The sequence below is a fragment of the Cibotium barometz genome, chromosome 56 (genome assembly GCF_041138505.1).
Source record: "Cibotium barometz isolate CiBa-2024 chromosome 56, ASM4113850v1, whole genome shotgun sequence".
Classification (NCBI taxonomy): Eukaryota; Viridiplantae; Streptophyta; class Polypodiopsida; order Cyatheales; family Cibotiaceae; genus Cibotium; species Cibotium barometz.
Genome location: NC_141101.1, coordinates 15,044,863 through 15,062,980, shown reverse-complemented (window position 1 = coordinate 15,062,980; position 18,118 = coordinate 15,044,863). Strand labels below are relative to the sequence as shown.

The window sequence follows — 18,118 nt, the reverse complement described above, 5'->3', positions numbered from 1 at the left end:
GCTCGCTATGGGCTGTCCGCGCGGCGCGTAGGTGGCTGCGCTCGCTTCTTTTGCTGCAGCGTCGAGCTGTTTCCCGTGCAGGTCACGCCCGTCGTCGCTGGCTCTGATACCAGTGTAACGCCTCCACTACGGCTGCGTCTTCCTCAAGCCGCCATAGCCTAGGCGTGGAGAAGCAGAGAGGGTGGAAGTCGGTTCACCTCCCAACCATATAATGACGAGTTAGGCTTTCTCGTTGGGTTTTATACCAAAACCCTGGCCTGTGTCCACACCTCCTAGCCCGGCCGCCCATCTTACTTAAGAGCCGTGCTAACTTCGATGTGTACACATATCGACCAAACCCTAGCGCCCATTAACCCCTGAACCCCGCTAGCATTAATAATACTCTCGAGACTCCGAAAGCTATTAACTTATGCTAGGGCTCGACTTCCGTATGACCATAGTCCTGACACTTTTAGACAATTATAAAACAATAGAGTGGTTGGTAAGGCTGGAGGGAACCTTCCAATGAGCTTCACTTTTGGAGGGCCCTCTGTAACATTCCCCCCCAAAATTTGGGGATATTTTGAATCTGAATTAAAAATTTTAAAATTGTTCTTGTCAGCCTCTAAATACTAAAAATTTCTTCTTGTCAAACCTTAAACATTAAAAAATTCTTTCAGTCAGCCCTCTTGATATCCCTAACAACCATACCATCGAGAAACTAACATGAACCTTCCAACTCCTTGTCTCACATTTTTTAATTTGGTTCAATCATTCTGGTTCACTTCTCAAACCCTAATGTCCTCTCTCCCACTTCTCTCTCCTCCTTTCGAGCTGAAGCTTCTTCTCTATGTATTCCCTCTCTTGTTACAAACACTATTGAGGTGGTTTAGGGTTCTGATGCCTTGGAAACTTTGTATCTTCTCTATGAGTCCATCTAGCAAGGTGTGGAGGTCCTCATGCCGCTTTGCTTTACGTATTTTTCATCTCCTTTGTGACCTATCTCTTTGCACAACTTCTCTTGAGGCAACAAGTTTGTTTTTACAGAGATTATTGTTATTACGGCACCTCCACAACCTTATCTCTTCAATATCATCACATTTTATCAAGTGTGAAGCTCTTCATGGGACTTTTATTTCCTTTGTTTACATCTTCTTTGAGTAAGATTGTTGATGGTCTGGTTAAGTCACCCCAGGTTATGGCGTACAAGTTCACTGCTCAGCTTACCGGATGCGATGCTTTGTGCAAAGATACGTAAACTCGGGACACAACCGCAGACGTCAATGAGAAACGTTGAGAAATGGGGACTGTTGGAAGGATAGAGTAGTATGAAGACTGTCGAGGTATGATAGCACAAAGCGTGCAATCACTCACGGGTGGATGCAAACAGTAGTGATAGCCGCCTCGGCTATGCGCGTGAGCTCTCTCTCTCTCTCTCTCTCTCTCTCTCTCGGTGATGGTCATAGCCACACGATACAAAGGAAGCCAAAAGGATGATGCTGTATTACTGTTAAAGATCTCTGTCTGTCTGTCATTGTCTCACTAACTGTCTAACCTCTATTGTGGTGCTACAAATCTTTATAGAAAAATATACACCGCATGAAGTTGCCCTCCTCAAATCAGGGAGGAAAAACAGGGGCGTTAATGGTGCTTTATCATCCCAACTACCATCCGAGACTTTGGGTTTACCTACCCAAGATTGGTGGCCGAGGTCACCTACCCTAGATTAGTGGCCGCGATCAGTGGGGGTAGTGGTTGCAGACCCAGGAGTTAACCATGCAAAGACGAGACAACATTTGCCTCAGCTTTATTCGCATCAGTGTCCTCACGATGCGATGGATTGGGCATACGCACAAGGCGTTCTTTAAACTGGGCGACAAAACGGAGGCCCGCTTGTGTTTCTAGCGAGGTTTATCGGGAGGAATCGGAGGTAGAGGTCGATGCGCCTCGGGATCCTTGGCGGTTAGCAGCGTCTTAATCCGGGGATGCCCAAGAGTGACTCGAGTAGAAGGCCAAGGCGGCAAGCTAGGAGACTCGGATGTGGCCTGGCTATGCCATTGCTCGATCAAGGCTTTGTAGTGAGGCCGATGGCGACTCGTCGTACCTTTTGGTAGATGTTTACACAGAAAGGGAAATGGCGCATGATATAACACACCGGGAGAATGGGTACAAACACGCTGCAGGAGTCGCATTAACATGTTGGCCTCGGATGCGATGCTGCGTAATAGTTGCTCTTGGGCTTGGAGAACAGAGGTGCAAAACTTGAGAAGAGTGCTTGGTCCCGTGTGCTCGAGTTGTGCGATATGATAAAAAACACCGCGAGCTGCAACTTCCATTATTGTTTGAGAGGCACGGAGAACATCGTCCCTTGCCATCTGCCATCATTGAGAATGCATGGAAGCCTCGAAATAGTGATCGTAATGGAATGTAGGCACGCCAGAAACCTGCGTGTTTGCATTGCTTGTTGTAGGCTTCTTGAAGAACTTGCAGGTGAGTGGTACCTGCTGGCCACCGATCATCAGGGTGTGGGTATCCGGTCTATAAGACTAGATTATCTCATCTTCCACCATAGGATCCCATGTTTCCGCCCATGGTAGGGATGCAAATGTGTGCAAGCAATTGCGCTTTAAGAATTTGCACATCTTCTTAGGTAGTTCGATGGGGTGTGGCAGAGGGAGTTTGCTCTTCATGGCTGAATGATAGGAGGATTGGAGGGGGGGATGAAGGCATAAGCTGGCAAAAATGGAACTAGATGAGAAGTTTTGAACGAAGGGGAGACGGAAGGAGTGGTAGTGTGGAAGAGAGGCGCCATCTTGTGGAGCGAAGAAAATGATGCCACCGTCTTTTTGCATGCAATAAATGGCATGTACAGCACACATTTGCTATAAGAAGTCCTCATTGCTATGATCATGAATCCACAACATGGTGAATCGTCATGAAATCTGTAATGGTCCGTCTCACACTCTGTTGTGACCAATTCAGTTGGGTAAACTAGACCGGTCTTATGTGTCGTTAAACACACATTGGATGTCCTATCAAGTATTAAAATAAATCTTAATGCACACATCCCATACCGTCCTCCACAAGCGTGCTCGGTTTGTTCCGAAGTTCTCAAAACTGGGTTCTCGTCTAGATATGGCTTGACCTTGCTACCATTTATGACGTCTGCAAACACGTTCCCATTTAAATCTTCCAGCTAAACCGTGCCATTTGGAAAAATTTCTACTATCCCATATGGTCCAACCCAACCGAGTTTGAAGTTTGTTTTTAGAGGTCCCAACTTGTAATTATATAATAAAACCAACTTGGCTTTCTCCAGGTGTTTAGGAATGATATGCCGATCATGCTAGGCATTTCTTCGTCGTTGGATCACCTGCCATGACCAAGCTGCTCGGAGGCATAACTCATCCAAACAGTTTAACTAATGCAATCATCCATTGATTGATGCCTCCTCATCTAAGTTGTGCTCAGACTCCGCGTGCACGCATACTACGAACTACAAATTCAAGAGGGACCACAGCTTCTAGACCAAATGACATCCCTTGATTGATGCCTCCTCATCTAAGTTGTGCTCGGACACCGCACGCATACTATGAACTACAAATTCAAGAGGGACCATAACTTCTAGACCAAATGACATATGGAAAGGAGTGAGATTCGTGGTGACCTTGTACACAATCCGGTACCCCCATAAGGCTATTGTGTTAACATTTTGGCAGCCCACCCATGTTGTAATATATGTATTTACATTTTTGTCGATTCGGTGTGTAAATATTGAGCTAAATGAAAATGAGGGAAGCTAGAGTAGGGTGGTCGCACATTGCGCCACTAGCTAGGAGGAATAGAGAGCCTGAGAGAGTGCAAAAGAAGGAAAGGGTTATCCTCCCTTGGAAACAGGCATTTGTATAAAAGGCCAAGTGGTTGACTTTGATCTTCACTTGTTGTTTACCATCTTGAATGAAAAGAGCTCAAGATTCCCTCCACACCTTCGTGTTGGTTCTCTTGCATGCTTTCTCTCATTCTACAGTCTTATGCGATTGCTACGTCTATGGTTTCCCCTTTACCCACGCTCATGAGTACGCCATCTTCTCTTATTCCCTCTCCTTCTCCTCTCCTAGTGGAATCGCATTTGCAACAAGCCGGGGGCTGCAAAGGTGACATTCGTAGATCTGATTGCGAGGTAATTGGCTCCTACCCGAAAGTAGCAAGGATATGAGGACTCTCTTGTGGCATGCTTGGACGATCCCCAACGACATGTGAGTCACCGACGCAAAAGACTTAACATATTTGGTGCCGTTTTCAGAGAGACTAGTCAAGTACGCTCCACCAACATCAATTGTTCCCTCATTATCCACCCGATTCGAGCATAGAAGTATAGACTATTTTTGTGAGTTTCGAGAGATTTGAAGGCGATAGAAGTGTTGTTTCTTGTTGGGAGTTGTGTAGAAAGGTTAGCTTTTGATTGCTTGTTGTCAAAATCAAGAAAAATCAGTACGAAATCTCTTTTTTAGTTGTGATTTAACATTTGAAGTTACCGGTTCAAGGTGTCACATCATAGAAAAAGGTCAAACAGGTAGAAAAAATTGTTTGTTTGTCATTTCTTTTGTGATAGGTAGTTAGAGTGTGTTTCCAAGCAGGCCGAAAATTTGACTCCCAATTTGGGCTTCAAGAGCCAATTTGGGTGTCAAAATACGCCTGTAGATTAACGAAAAGGTGTCAAAGTGAAATCTTTAAATAGAAACTAAGGTGTCAAATGACACCCTATTTTTGACCCTTAGGGGTCAAGCATATATAACATATACATATATATAATAATCACATAAATATGTTTATAATACATCTTAAGATTTTCAAACTTCATGCCCATTGGACGGCGGTCGCACAGCCCAAATAGTTTTTTTTATAAAAGTTTTACCCTATGTCTTCGATTTTCCTGTAAAACTCTTCGCTACAGTTATTTTCCCGGCTGCATACAAAAAAATATAATATAAAAGTCTTTCGCGATTTAATTTTTTTAAAACCCATATGTATAACGAATTTATTAGTTTTTTTTCGATTTTCCTTAAATAATATATAAAAAGTTTAGCTACTGTAATCGAACGACGGATATTCTTTATATTTTCCTCCAGTCTTAATTTTTTCCCTCTTTGAGAGCGCCTATCAGAGACGTCGTTGCTTATCCGCTCGAACGCTCGACGCTCGCGGGCCGCGGCTCGAGTCCTCTGATTCTCTCGACACTGCCCACACAGGCTAAACTTCTAAAGCCCACTGCTTATCCGCTCCGCTGCGGCCTGCCTCGTGTAAAGCATACATCCACGGTTCCACCTCAGCGGGCGCTTCTTCGCTCTCATACGACGCTGCCAGCCTGCCGCCGCGGCCCGCCCTCCTCGCAGGTTTTTTATGTGTAGCCATGTATTTTTTACGTGTAGCCATGTATTTTTTATGTAGATTGTATGTATGTCTGTGCATCCAAGGATTAAGATTCCATTAAGCAGAAGCCAAGCTTACCTGTTCCACGCACCACTGAGCTCATACAGCACTATGTTGCTGTTGGTGTCCCGGATTTTGCCAGTTACGTGACCCACTACCCCTCTCAAGCCAAAAAAATGTTTCCCTTTGAAGACTATAGTGGCTTCAAGGCCAGAGGAGCCCAACTTGACTGTCGAGTTGCCCACCCACTCAGTTCCAGGTGCTGGGAAGAGCCGAATCAGGAGCTTTGGGCTTGTCATCTCAGAAACCTCTTGGTGCAAATCAAGCCAGAGAGTTCTTTTCCCGTAGATTGTCGCCTCCACCTTGTTGCCTGGGACATCCCAATCATCATAATCATGAGCATTCCACATAGTTTTAATACATATAAGATGCACACTGAGAACATAACGATCCACTTTAAGAAAGTACCATAAAACAGGTAACTTGAAAATTCAAAAATTCTTACCATAAAATCTCAGACAGGCATTGTGCCACCACTGCAACCGGATATTGCTGGCCTCATTTGTCGCATAGAGGGCTGTTATGGGTGGGTGGTGAGATACCTGCAGCAAACCTGATGTTATAATGCATCTTATATTCAAATACTGAATGCATTCACATATGCATGCATAGCATCTGAATTGGTATGATCTCTCTCTCTCATTCCGGTGACCTCACCAGACAGACCAGCTAGCACACATCGGTACCAACCACTCAGCCTCCCAGGTGTCATATTGGAGAGAGCACTCCAGTTGCAGCAGGTCAGACATTGAAGGCTGCACACAGCAGCTCCAGATCCAAGGGAACCTCCAGAGACATAGGAGTACTCTGCCCCACAGGCAATGGATGTAGAGAGCCTGTATGAGGTCAGAGGCATAGGCATTGACCTCCATCTTTTTTGCCACATAGAAGACATGTACCAAAGATCTGCAACTCTTATCACACCACATGCTTCAGCCACTACAGGGCTACCTTGTAACTTTGTTTGTCTTTCATATATGGCTGTTTTGTCTAGGTAGTTAGATTGTTTTATCTTTGGCCTTCTGTAGACATTAATATACTTCTCTCTCTCTCTCTCTCTCTCTCTCTCTCTCTCTCTCTCTCTCTCTCTTCATGTACAAGATGTCTGAGTGTGCAGCAGGCACATGCACTTGCATGTAATCTATTAAGACCATTATTAGTAACGCGCGAGTGCTCTAGATTGTATGTTAATGTAAATGGAAAACATAACAACATCCTCAAGTATCCAAACACATACATACATATACAGAAACACAGCATACAAACATTACATTCATATGTCTGCATGAAATATGTATAATATGTACACAAATAAAGAAGCACACGCATTTGGCATACATACAAGATGTGCATGGGCATGATTGATAGGGGAGGACCTACTCTAGCAAGACATTGAGGTGCCCGGATGAGACATGGTGGGTTTCGCCGAGAGTGGGGTTGAAGGGGACCTGGGCAAATGGGACAAGCCTGCATGTGGAGATCTGCCAGGCCACCACATGCAGGAAGCATTGCAAGGGGGTGGGCCCCTCTACACATGCCCCCAGCAGGTCCTGGCTGCAGCAATACACAGTCTCCCCATAGCTCTGCAGCTGTGACTTGGGCAAGCTCATCTGCACTAGCACCTGAAAAAGAAAGGATCCCCCAAAATATCTTCTACCTTTGAGTACAAATACAGGGTTAATCTTATTCTAATTGCAGTTTCAGAAGAATAACCATTGAAATTTTGGAAATGTACTTAACTGATTACAGCTTAGATTGACAAACATTTGGGCTTTTTTTTACCTATTTATAGCTATAGATATAGATATAGCTTTGAGTGACAAGAATTTGGGCATTTTCCAGCTAAACATAGCTCACATAGGCATCAGTTGAGCAAATAACAGTGAATGCAAAAGCATTTGTGGGCAAAAATGCATGGCTTTAGGAGCAAAAGTTTTAGCTAAAACTGATTGCTTTGCGAGCTTAATCCATCTCTAAGCTAAGAGATCAGTTGCATGTATAGAGATCTGTACATTGGGGGGAGGTTTGGCCTTTTTGGTTCCTTTTTTATTAGGCAACCATATGCCCTCCATTTTATTATAAACCTCTTACTTCTCCTCTGTTTTCTTATGTATTTGGAAGAGCATAGTAGGCATTTCAGCTTGCTATCATTGAAGTAACCTTCCATCTCAATCCCATCTAGGGTCTCTATCTTTATTGTACCTTGAGGAATGATTCTCAGTAGGGACCTTGGCCTCTGTACTTAAGTATTCATTTGGTGTTCTTAACACTGTATGTTAGCACCATGTCTCGTACCTCCATACACTTACCCTTGAATTGATCATCAAACCACTACTTGTGCCTTAGTTTTTCAACCATCATCTATGTAAGTCAATCACAGTCTCACTAAGTTCACTCTAAGGCAACCAGCCTCTATGAAAGGGTTCCCTTAAGGTTATGTATGGCCACAATTCAAAGGCTTAGAACCAAGTGTTCCATTGGGATGATTGCATCAAGCCCAAATGCAAGCTAGAAAGATGCAATGTTGATAACCACCTTGTATGCCGAGTGCAACTTGTGCTCCCAATACTTCTATCATCTCGATGAGAATGGTGCACAAAGTCTTGTTGTGCTTTTAGCTTGGCCATTCACTTTGTGGGTATTAGGGTGTCAGCTTTCTGTGCACCACAAGGAATTCCTTGAGTAAAAACTTCACCACTCATTGATAAAATGTGTACCATGATCTCTCACTATTTCTAATGGGCAACAAAAACGGGTAATCATAGTCTCATAGAGGAACTTGGCGGTAGCTCTTGCGTCAGCTTTTTGGGTTGATTTTTATGAAATAGTCTATGGCAACGATGATAGAACTTGGCGGTAGCTCTTACAAAGCTAAATGGGATCAACAAAATCTAAACCCCATTTTTTAAAGGGTTGTTTTGAAACTACTAGAGTCAAGGGCATTTGTTCCTTCTTATGGAGTATGGCAAACCTTTGGCATTCATCGTAGTGCTTGATAAACTCAGCCACGTCTCCAAAGAGTGTAGGCCAACAAGAACCTTGCGAGTAGTCATGTCCCCGATAAAGTATCCTCCACCTATGCTAGAATGGGCTTGTTCACAAGAATAATGATAAAGTCATCATCATGGCACACTTCCTCATGATGCCATCTTGACCCTTCTATCGATTGATATAGGGCTACCTTCCTAATGAGGCATCTGGCTTTATCCTTTTTGATGGGCTGGTCAATGGGAAATCCAATCTCACTAAAAAGCAATGTCTTCACTCCATTCCGATACATGGCTAATGTGGAACAATAAAGCATCGGGACGATCATCTTCCACCCCTAGAGGGGTTCTCCATTAAGGTAGTCATGCACATACCCCCTTTGACCTTCTCACATGCTAAACCTTTGATTCTCAGTTCTTCCTCAAATAGTTATACTAGTTTATTGAGCTATTCTACTGGTTTATTGAATCAATTTCCAAAAGAATAAGCAACCATCTAGTGATATGCCCTATGGTGCAAGGCTTTGTTCATTAAATACAACAATTCTTGGTCAACAAAGAACACAAATTTAGTAGGCTAGTGGATACTACTTATACTTCTTCATGGTATATATACCATGGCTAACCCCTATCTTTTAATGGTGATCTAGTTATGATTAGTGCCATTAAGTTGACAACTAGCAAAGGTCACAGGAAAGTCCACGTTGTGATCCCCCGGTTGTGCTACCACGCATCATAGCAAAGGCTAAAGCATTTATATGCACATGGAAGATTAGATCCCAATTTGGGGTCTCAGGATGGGTGCACTTACTAATGCCTTCTTCAATTTCTTGTATGCCCATTGTTGTTGGCAATTGTCTATCCATTTGAAGATAATCAGTAGCTTATACAAAGTTCTACACATTGACCTTTTTTAGGTTAACACATACTCTAAGCTTTCCACATTTTTTTTGGAATGATTGCTATCCGATGACACCCACTTTGTGTGCTCGGTGACACCCACTCCGTGTGCTCGATTTCGTACATAAATCCTGTGTCAATGAGCTTGTCTAGCTCTTCTTTGATTATTTGACCATACTTGGGATTCATGTGACAAGCTCTCCATTTGGATGGTTTTGTGTCTTCATGCAAAAGGATGGTGTGTTTCACCACCTCTAGAGGAATTCCCTTCATGTTAGTGTATTTCAAGGCGAACACATCCTGAAATTCCTTGAGCAAGGTAATCAATCCATTTGGATGGTTTTTTGTCTTCATGCAAAAGGATGGTGTGTTTCACCACCGCTAGAGGAATTCCCTTCATGTTAGTGTATTTCAAGGCGAACACATCCTAAAATTCCTTGAGCAAGGTAATCAATTCTCCTTCTTGCTCAGGGGTGAGGTCCTTAGCCAAATAAACATTAGCTTAGGTTCTTCACTTGGGCCAGTAAAGTTTATTTCCTTGACCTCAATGGGACCATTATATGAGGCACATAACTCTCTGCTTGGGATTCTTTAAGCCTTCTTGATGTGTACCACTCTATCCTCAATGTTGTAGGACTTGAAGTACTCGGGTACTTACCTCAGATCTTCCTCTTGAGGCTTGACAAGCTCTTTAAGTTTTGCTTCCTTCTTTGCTTATCCTTAACCTTATTGAGCTTGCATCTTTGCTGGTAGCTTGGCAAAGCGCTTGCTCGGAGCTCATGGGGCTCCTCGTTGTTGAAGTATACAAGTGAATAGGGTGTGTGCGGGAACAAGCTCTTAGCAAGAGGCTGTAAAAGAGAATCTGTAAATGAGAGAGAAGCTATGAAAAGGTGAGAAGTATCTACTGGGAGAGAATAAAGGGTAGCATGAGAAGATTTAGGATGTGTGGAGATATTGTGGGAAGAGATGGAGAGAATCAAGGAGAGATCAGTGGAGATATTATGGGAAGAGATGGAGAGAATCAAGCAAAAGAGGTGGAGTGAATCAAGGAGAGATCAATGGGATTAGATTCTTGGATGTAAACTCTATAAATTGAGGCATTGGCCTAATGAGAATTTGTTGGTTTTTGATTATCCATGCCTACATTAAGCTATCAGTTAATTACTCACTAATTACATCTTAATCATCATCTAATCTCTTTGTTAATGATGTTGATTCTAGCATTTGATCCACCATAGCTCATCACATTGCTGCAAATTTAACATGGGTATCAGAGCCTAGCTTAGAATCCATCAAATTTGTGAGCCCATTATCTTGCTAATCACCTAATTAATTAAGATTAGGAAATAATAAAGTTTTTACCTCTTTTTTCAAATAGCTTATGTACCCCTAGCTGGTGGAGGGGCTTGATCTCCCTCCAAGCTTAACAATAGGCTTCAAGCCTCTAGCCTCACATAGCCATACTCCCCATGCACCAGCCCATCTACTCAATTCATCAAACTGCCAGCTGTTGCTGCTGCTGCAAATCGCGATTTCTCAAGCGCCTTCTTTCTGAAGCAAAATTGAGATTTTCTCTTCCACAGATACAACAATGGGTCTAATTCCTCTTAGCCCCAGGGGTTTTCAAGGGTGCTCTACAAGCTGGTGAAGACTGTTTTTTATTTCATCAAGTCTACAGTGAGATCCAAGCTCTGCATCAAATCTGCAGGTGACTTTGGTAAAGCAGAGATTAAGCATTCAATGTTTGGTCAAATCTTGTATTTCTTGGCTTAATCCTCTACTAGACTAACTGCTATTAATGCCTTTGAAAGGAGTTCAGCTCATTTGAACTCTAAGGCCCCAGATCTGGACTCCCCGCATACTCTGTTTTTTGCACACAAAACAGAGGATTATTTTGCTAATTAGTGATTAATCAACACTAATCACTATATTTTGGTGCAATGGAGGGTTCAAATTAACCATTGGGTGTCTGATATAGATCCCTATAACTTTAGATTACAATTCGGAGATGGTTTGATACTCCAACCATTCAGTACAGATTTATTACCCTTGGTTTTATGTAATTTCTGGTGAATTTATGTTGATAAATATGTTGTAATCACCAGATTGAGTTGTAAAAGGGTAGACACTGCCCTTGAATCTTGAAATTGGATTGATAGGTAAGACCCCCTTCACATCATCATGAGCACGGCACAAGCTCCCGAACTTGCAGAGCTTCTCTTTACCCAATGCCACTATGGAGAAATCAACCTGCCTGATCCTTTTTGTTCACATACACCAAATCCATATCATTCTCTCTCATAAAGTGATAATGCTCCTTTAAATATGCTCAAAATGATATAGGAAATTTGTAAAAAATGGTAAAATTAGGCATCACATCTCTATGACTTGATTTGCTCAAGATTTGATCAAGAACGGCTCTCAAAATTGCTAAGGAAAAGCTTGGGAAAACATGCTTGAACTAGGGTTTTAAAAATCTCAAGAATTTTTCAAAAAATATTGGGAAAAAAGAATCAATGCAAAGCTTTGATACCACTAAAACAAGGTGGTTGCATGTAATAATCAGTTTTCTAGCCACTAGTATATGAGGAGCATGCACACCCAGAGTTTGTTTGCAAGTTGCGTAAAGCCTTGTATGTCTTGAAGAAAGCACCTAAAGCATGGTCATATACAAGATAGGAGAACGTCCTGTCTATTGAGAGATGTAATCGCGATGTTGTGTGTATGTGGGAAAGCACCCTAGAGGTGCAAGATATTGTGGCAAGATAAGAATGCCACATGTAATATTATATGGTGTGTGAGTGTTGACCAAAAGAGTGGAAAAGGGAGTGCCACATGGATGATGATGTGTAAAGTGAGATAAGGCTTAAATCCTATATTATTGTATGATTCATTGTGAATGCAGGGAATAGAATTGAGTGTTGAGTGTGCAATCTCTCTCTCTCTGTCTTATGGAGTTCTTAGTGTGGTTTAATCCACCATTATGTTGCTTAATCTATGTCTATCACCATGATCAATCCCATTTTAGGATTGTTTAACATGGTATCAGAGCCCACTTGGGCTCTTGGTCACGGTGATTATTATGTATATTAGCTTGTTTGTGTGTTTGTTTGATTAAGCATGTTATTATGGTTCATTTAAAAAAAAATTATGCACACTCTATTATTGTTCTCTATTTGCATTTGAGAGAGGAGTTCAAAGCTACCTATGAAGCTAAAAATCAAGATTTCAGCATTATGAAGACTATGGAGTCTTCATCAAACATCAAAGAAGCTGCCCAAGAGAGTTGCAAATGGAGTTTTGCAACAAAGAGAAGATTTGCATCAAGGGAAGATGCAAATGGAGTTGGAGATGGAGATTTTTGTCATCAAGAAGCTGCCAACAAAGTTTTGTGAAGAAGGTAAAAGTGTGATTTTGCCTCAAGTTTTTGTTATTGAGAATGGAAGAAGGGTTGCTGATTTGTGGGATGAGAAGATCCCATGGTTCTTTGCATTTGGGCAAAGAGTGTAAGAGGTGCAAGCTAGTCAAATTGGTGGCAAGCTATAATGGGCTGATTTGCAGCTCATGTGTTGGAGCATGTTGAAAAGGGCAAGGCTCACAGAGTTGCTCATGGAAGATGGGCAACAATGGTGAAGGCACTTAATAGCTTTCACATGTTTGGCACCTAGAGATTTCTTGTGAGAAATCTAGTTGAAGGCACCCTTGGAGTGGTTTCCTTGTGAGAGAAGTCGTATGGAAAGCTTGCTTGTCAAAGATGGAAGAGGCAAGCAGTTGTGGAGCTCAATTAGGAGCTCATTGTGGCCATGTTAGTGGTCAATGTGAACCTCATGCAAGGGGTTCAAGAGGCAAAGAAGTGCAGTCAATAAGAGCTGCACACATTGCAATCAAGGAAGAGCGTTGAGCAGATGGCAAGGAGTTAAAACCACCCAGAATAGTAAGCATAGTGAGACGGCTTTAGAGAAGCGATGGTGGGTGTAGCAATAAGGGGCCCTCAATAGAGCTAAAGCACAAGCAAGTTCATGACGGGAAAGGCAACCTGACAGCACAGTTAGCAGTAGAAAGGTGGCCAAGAGAAGCCACAACAATAGAATGCTGGGCAATTCAGTTGGCTATCGTAAAGCATGAGAGAACGATGGAAGCCAACAAGCAGTAGCAAGCAACAAACATCAAGGAAACACCCAGCGAAGAGAGGTAGGCGGCAATTACAACAGCACTAACGAACGATAATAGCTGGACTGAAGGCGACCACGGTTGAGCCCCAGCATGGCGATGGTCGCAGTAGAAAGCGTAAAGAAGAAGATGAACTATGTGGAATGAGTTATGCAGTAAAGTCTGTGTTGGGTTGTTGTATCGAAGATAGCGAGGTAGAGAAGATGTTAATGATGAATGGCTCAATCTGACATGATGCCAGTTTACAAAGAAATGCATTGTGGCGCATAGCAGAAAAAAAGTTACAAGTGCAGCATTGACAAGAAGGGTAGTTTCACACACAACTGAATTTTTCCAACCTTTTAAGAAGATGTTCACACACACATGAGGGTCTGCTGCCTGGATTTGGCCAAAATGCTTTGTAATTTTTATTCTCACCCACAATTGATGATGGGTAACCGTGCCCGAGCATGTGTGCTCAAAACGAGATGTGTATTCACCCATGGTATGAGGGTAACCATACCCGAGCTCACCTAGAAGCTCGAAATGGTTGTTGCGTGATGTGTGCATGAGCGATGCACGTGTGAGGTGCATGTGCATGGGTTGGTTCCCACCCGAACTTCTATGTTCAAATTGGACTCAGTGGTTCCGCTGTGAGCGAGTCGGCTCAAAATGGACTAGGTGTCTAAGATGTTAGACACGCACACACATGTTCATTTGATGGACACTCCAATGTATCATTGAGGGGGAGTGTTGAGAGGTAGCGATTGCGTTTGTGCAATGCTACATTGATATGGGTGATGGATGATGGGTGATGAGTTGTGGAACACCCATCATGATGGGTGAGTTGAGAGGTAGCGATTGTGTTTGTGCAATGCTACATTGATATGGGTGAGTTGTGGAACACCTCGATTAAGAGGGGGTGTTGAGAGATGTAATCGCAGCAGTGTTGTGTGTATGTGGAAAAGCACCCTAGAGGTGCAAGATATTGTGGCAAGATAAGAATGCCACATGTAATATTGTATGGTGTGTTGAGTGTTGTGTGAAGAAGAAGAAGATTTTCAGCCTCTCACCTTGTGTATTCTCTTTTAGGGTTTTGTGAGTGTGTGTGTGCTTGCAAGAGCTTAAGCTCTCTTCTGCCCTGCATCTTTTCACTTTCACTATTGGATTTCTGTTAATCCCATTTTGGATTAACAAATATGCTCCTCCATTTGAGGACATTAATAAGTGTCATGCAAAGGCACTATAAAAGTTGTACATTATGAGATATTGGCCACCCAAAGCCTTAGTTAAGTAAGTTTTGGGCGTCCAAGTGTGAATAAGGGTATATAAGGTATTTTCTCATAATGAATGAACACAATCCCCCTTTGTGCTATTGAGAGATCTTGCTTGTGTCTTGAGAGAGAGAGAGAGAGCATTCTAGCACTTGTGCCTTCTTTGTACTTATATGTTGTATACTTGTATTGAGGAGTGAGAGAGAGTGATTGCCTTATGTGGTGGTGTGAGCGACTCTACGGTGACAGTGTGGAGGTGGAGCTTGGAGGATTGGAGCTTCTCAAGTGAGCTTGGAGACCTCAAGGGACACAAGTTCAAAGCATTGGTAAGTGCCCTACGATAGTTGTGTTCTATTGCTCTTCCCTAAGGTGAATGCATTGAGTTCCCTCTTGGAGGTGTGGTAGCCCATAAGATTTTTGGCACCGCTGCCAGGGAAACACCTTTATTTCTTTCCATTCTCTTTGAGTTTCAGCTCCCATTACATAAGATTCATCATTGCCTTTGCATTCTGGTAGTGCATTGTGTATGGAATGAATGGATAAGATTTGAGTAGAAGTGAAAAATTGGTTGTTTTTGTTGTGTATTTGTGTGGTGGAGTGGTCTTGGAAGAAGGCTCCACTATTTTTTCTAGTCAATTTTGATGTTTGTATCACCAAAATCGTTAATGTTGTGAACGAGCAAGGTGATGTCCTATTTTTCTTTCCTTTCAAAAATTTACAAAAATTATAAAAATAAGGAGCCATTGATTGTGTCTTGAACTCGTATTACATTCCTTATGCGTGGCACAATCATCTTGGAAGCGTTTGGATAAGGATTTTGCACCCAAATTCATCTCAATCGGTGGGAATTTCCCACGTGAAACTGCAGGAGACCATTTCATGACGTGAAACATTTTCTGCAACTTCACGGTATGAAACGCTCCCAGCATCAATGTTGTAAATCACGGGATTACCTTGCCAAAAATAGGTAGCCTTATCTTGACACCACGGGTCTGACAAAATTAAGAATCATGAATTAGCAGAAAACGTTCACGATGTGGACTATTTCAGAGCATGAAACATTTTCATTTCATGACGTGAACCGATTGCATTTCAGGGCGTGAAACATTTTCATTTCACGACGTGAAACACTTTCATTTCACGACGTGAACTATTTCAGAGCCCTTCACGGCATGAACCATTTGCATTTCACGATGTGAACCATTTGCATTTCATGACATGAAAACATTTTTCCTTCACGGCGTGAACTATTTCTACAATTTCACGTCTTAATCAAGTCTAACTCACAAACCTGGAATTGTCGGATTAAGGTTAAGGAAGTTCTTGAGAAGACTGGTAAAAATCATAACAAGGTAACGTGGATTTCTTTTTGAGTCCAAAGTAAAAAATTTAAACACGTGAAAGTGTAGAAAATCGTTCACGACGTGAATAGTTTTTTGACATTTCATGCCGTGAACTGTTCTCTGTAATCTCACGGCCTTAGAAAACAAGTCGACAGTATCTGACCAAAATTTAATTGGGGCAACAAAATAGCTTATCAAATCATATTCACATGCACTCGAGGTTTGGAAGGCTCATCGGAGACAACCTCACTCTTGGTACGATAGTGCATCAAATCACCCACCAGGATCTTCCTATCAAAAGAGTGTGGGTTCAGGCCACTCAGTAAGCACTCAATTGAGTGTCTGAAGGATTCTAACCACTATCAAAACTAGTAGTGAAGAATCCATGGAAGAAGGGTTGTGATACTCTGGGTTTGGGAAAGAGGAGAAACCACCCTTCCCTACCAGATCCAACGCTATCATTGATATAGCCCAAGGATTTTTTAGTCTCCAAACTAGCAACGATGAAGAGGCGCAATCTCGCAGGCATGGGTCCATCAACCAGCGCTGGACTTGGTCCAAGGCAAGAAGTACATATCCAACCTTCAAATTCGAGGCTGTCAAACATTGGAACCCCTTGAATGAGAAGAGACATGGAAAGCATAGCCAGGACTGGTCAAGTATTCTTCCCGACCTCAAAGAAAGTAAAATTAGATCTGAAGAGGATTGAAGTAGAATAGTAGCTATGAGAATTGAGCTTAAGGAAACAAGAGCTTGATACTCAAAGGGCTAGAGCCAACCAAAAGGAGATGGGAAGTGTAAACTTACTTCAATCACGTGGTAAAGAGCCAAAAATAGTCATGGGCAGAAGTGGGAGAAATTAACACTTTACCTTAGATTTCAATAGTTGCTTATCAAGTATAGAGGAGGATGAATACAGGTGAGTTGCTATGGTAGCATATGAGGTATTTTGGTTATATAAGTAAGTAGGGAAGATATGAGCTCATGGATAGAGCTATTATCATTTATATAAGTAACTAGGGAAGATATGAGCTCATGGATAGGGCTATTATCATTTATTGTGACAACATAAGCAACATACAATTAGCTAGTAGCCCAATGTATCAGCAATGTTCTTGGACTCCTTCTTTTAAGGCTTTAAAGTGTCATTCTTCTCATCTAATTCCCTTAATCTTTATAACTAGACTTGTCACAATAAAAACACTTTACCTTAGATTTATTCTTCTTATCTGCTTCCTTCACTCTATATGCTTTGACCATGTGACTAGGCTTATCATAGTAGAAACATTTTACCATAGATTCCTTCTTCTTTTCAAAAGCATTGGGGTTATTGGAGCCCTTCCCCTTGCCTTTTTTTGCATTTGCAGAGAATGTCACATTGCTACCATCCTTGGCTTTGAAACACATCTCCTCCTCCACCAACATTGTGCCGAACTCCTCAAAAGTAAGAGGCAGGTTGTGCACCTGCACGTTCAGCGAGGTTACTAAATTTCTCATACTTTGGGGGCAACACTCTGATGCATCTTCATGCCAATTCTTCAATGGTTTTAGTGATCCCCACAAACTACCATCTAATCTTGTAGATTCTTTATCCGCGACATGAACTACTTTGTTGCTTATCCACATCAGAATGCCTTTCTGTTGTGATTCTCAAGGTTTTGAATCCTTGTCTGATTCCTCATCTCATACTGGTTCTTAGAACTTGCCATGATTTAGAAGCTATGGTAGTATGCTGAATTATCATCATCACACTGAATTACTAATACTAGTGAACGGATTTGCATTCCTTCGCCTCTATGCCAAAATGACAAAACATGATATAGCAGTATGGTCTATATTGGATCTACTAGATCTGGAGTAGGACTTGGCTTTGCATCAACATCTATTGTAGTTTTCCACAACTCGTATGAATCAAGAATGGATTTAATATTAAGCTTCTAAAGGGTGTAAATTGTCCCATCCAACTTCCCATCACCAAAAGGTTGAGGTAAGCACA

The 18,118-nt window shown here is 42.2% G+C and overlaps 1 pseudogene; it reads right to left on the bottom strand.

The window, feature by feature from the left end:
- Window positions 1-5,456: 5,456 nt before the first annotated feature.
- On the bottom strand, window positions 5,457-17,831 carry LOC147606942 (oxysterol-binding protein-related protein 4B-like; annotated as a pseudogene).
- Window positions 17,832-18,118: the final 287 nt, after the last annotated feature.